Raw genomic sequence first — 3,563 nt, 5'->3', positions numbered from 1 at the left:
TTACCCAGTGTGCAGGAAGAAAGACAGATTAGGGCATCTATTTAAATTCACTTTTTTCTCATCAGGTTTTCTTAAGTGGATTTCTGATAATATGTATCATACATTAGGACAAATATCTAAGTCATAAATACATAAATATGTAATATTAATTGTGTGTGGCAGAGAGAATAATGCCTACCATTATTGCTTTCTTACATTTCCCAGCTCTATACAATTAAGGTAGGTGAATCCAGGTGACTAGTCCTAGGGGACAAAATCTGAGCATAAGTGATGTGTCATTTCCAGATTAATGAAAAGTCTATGCATGAGCCTCTAGTCTGCCTTGTCCAAAACATAACTAAAGAGTCTGCATGTTCCAGTCGATGTTCTTACAAGGCATCTTACAAGGCAGTGAAACCATTCATTGGCCTGGGTCTCTGAGTAACTATAGGGAACAGAACTGTACTGGCCCTGGACAAAAAGTGTGTGTAAGAAAAGTTTTTTTAAGAATAAGTCACTGAGATATTAGTTATTATAGCATAAAATTTCCTCACTGATAAAGAGTGTCTACTCAATTTTTTTTTTTTTTGGTGGAGTGAACAATTTATATAATTTATCTACCCACATTTTTTTTTCCTAACTAACTCTCTCCTGGTTTCCTAAGAGATATAATCTATATGTTTCCTAATATGAAGACAGCTACTCACATTTAGTCCAGTTACCTGTGGCTGGGTAGCCAGGTTCTTAAAATGGGAATGGTACTTTCTGTGATCACTTCTGCCATTAGGGGAAGGTTTTTTGACTATGCTCTTGTTACTCAATAGTAATTTTTGTTTGTTTGTTTTGTTTGTTTTAATTGCAAGTAGTTCTTAAAAGTTTCTTAATTACTTTTTAAAAAAATTACATTTAATCATGGTACATCTTTACAACATACAAAATTGTTTTTCCCAACATGAATACAATACATATAAGTCATGTCAAAGATATTATCTTATACATTTCCATCAACAAATAATTTTTCATTTTTGTGTCTCCTAAATGCTTCTCTTTACCCTCCATTTCCTCCCCATTCCTGACTCTTCACTGTCTTTATCATCCTCAACTGCCCTCCTTGCCATTATATCCTCCAATCTTTCAGTTTCTACTGTAGACTGTGAATATTTGGCACGTATTAAGGGGGAAATACAATACCTGTCTTTCATAGCCTGGCTTGCTTCACTTAATATTAAATCTTCATATTTACCTACTTTGTATCAAATGTAAGAGTCTCATTTTTTTAATCATAAAAGGCCCATATCATCAAACCAATACTAGGCACAAAGAATAAAGTAGGAGGCATCTCATTTCCTGACTTCTAAACATATTACAAAGCTGTGATAATCAAAATAGCATGGTACTGGCACAAAAACAGGCGTGTAGACAAGAGAGAACCCAGAAATAAACCCCCAAAGATACAGTCAACTGATTTTTGACAAAGGGCACATGATAATCCAAAGGGGGAAAATCTCTTCAGGAAATTGTGCTAGAAAAACTGGATATCCACCTGCAGAAAAATGAAACTGGATCTGTATCTTTCACCATTAACAAAAAACAACTGGAAATGGATCAAAGATCTGAACTTCAGACTATAAAACTACTTTTAGAAGACACAGGGGGAACTCTTGGAGCCATTGGGGTAAGCCAAGACTTCTTAAATAAGACTCCCCAAACACAGGCAATAAACCTAAAAATAGTCAAGTGGGAGGTCAGTAGTTTTCCAGGCCTGCACAGAACAAGAACACATGTCAACGATTTCACACAGATTCAATTCAAGGATTAGAAACTAACAATCTCTTGCTTACAAACCTTATCTATGTCAACTTTGCATTTTAATTTCATATGGATCTTAATCAACAGATGGCAGTTAGTAAGTGATCTGTGAATGAATAAAGGGGCTGGATAAAGAAATATATGCTAGAATCAGCTGGTTTTTCTTTCGAGAAAGGTGGCAGTGTATTAAGTCTTTGGTAGAAAGCCAATCCTTTGGGAATGGTGTCTTCTTAATGGGAAAATCTGGAAACATGTTCAATTCACACATTTGTTCAGCAAATTCTTATTGCGTGCCCTTTATGTTCTCAGGTCACTTTCCTAAAATAACTGCAAAGAAAATGTTTTCCACTTTTTCTTCTTCATCTAAAATGATCTATTTTAGAGGATAAGATTATGGATTTGAGCACTGCTTTTTGAATACAGTCACGAATCCAGGCATTTGGTCCAGGCAATGCTGAGAGGAGAACGGGTAATGATTTTAACAGAGCCTGCTGCAAACGCCCACTCGTTCTTCCACAAGCAACTAATCTTAGGTCTCAGCAATGTAATATCCTAGTGAGTAGAGGATGAAACTGACTGAAAGGTAAAATTCTGCCAGCAAAAGAAGCCAGAAAGAAACTTACTCCTCAAGGATCACTTGCTGGTGTCAGCTCAGGTCAGAATGATGATGCAGAGGTCTGGTTATTGATGGGTGCTACATGGGACCTCTTTATCCAGGAAGGTGGGATAAAAGCTGATGCTCTAAGTTCTTAATATAATGTCTGGGCAATTTACTTGTAAATAGAAAAGAAAATTGCTGAGAATGCTTTCATATTTGCCTTTAAATAACTGTATATAGAGAGTTTTTAACTGAGTTGTGAGAGTTAAACTTAGATAATTTATCAACCAAATGTTTCCATGACGGCAGTAGGTAAATACTAGAGGGAAATCAATACAAAACTCTGCCTGTAAAGGGCTAATGCTTTTACAGAGAGACAAGAATAGCCCGAAGAAAATAATAGGTGGATAAAAAGTACCCAGAACAGAAAAAAAATAATACTGATAAACAAAACAGTTTATTGTCAGTGAGGCAGGTTTGGTACCAGATAGCCTGGGTTCAAATCTTAGCTCAACTTCTTAATAGCTGAATAGCTCTAGGCAAGTAACCATTGAGTAATTTTCTCATTTAAAGCATGACAATGATAAGAGTATTTCAAGGTTGTACATGTGAAATCTTAGTGACTAGAATGTTTGTAAGGAATGAATGTTAGTTCATTTGAAAGACATTTTTGTCAATTACTTTCTCTCATCAAAGGTTCTTGCTGTGTTATTATTTTCCTATTAGGATTTGCCTGACTAAAGGAATATCGATTGCATGAACATAATCTGTTTTGCATAAGAACACTGGTCTAAAATCTAGACATCTATGATTCTCTGCCATCTCTACAGTCTCCCTGTGATGTCCATGATTAAATGGATGAAGAATTTCCCAATGTTTCAATCTATCCTGGGATCACAAATGGCTTCCCTCCCACAAAAACAAAAAAAGAAGAAAAAAAAAAAAAAAGAAAAGACAAGACAAGACAAGGAAAAAAAGAAAAGAAAAAAGCCAAAGCCTTTATTACTTCATATATCTTTATATCACCTTTAACCAAAATAGCCTATCTTCTCCTTTTTACTTTTCTAAATCCTGTAGGATCCTGGATCCTGGATCCAGAGGAGGATCTCTAAGTAAGGGTGAAATGGGAAGAAGGATGGACTTACTGAGTTGTAAGTTTCCTCTAGTCACTGCTATG

The sequence above is a fragment of the Tupaia chinensis genome, unplaced genomic scaffold, assembly GCF_000334495.1.
Source record: "Tupaia chinensis unplaced genomic scaffold, TupChi_1.0 Scaffold000045_1, whole genome shotgun sequence".
Lineage (NCBI taxonomy): Eukaryota > Metazoa > Chordata > Mammalia > Scandentia > Tupaiidae > Tupaia > Tupaia belangeri.
This window is presented reverse-complemented; position numbering follows the sequence as displayed.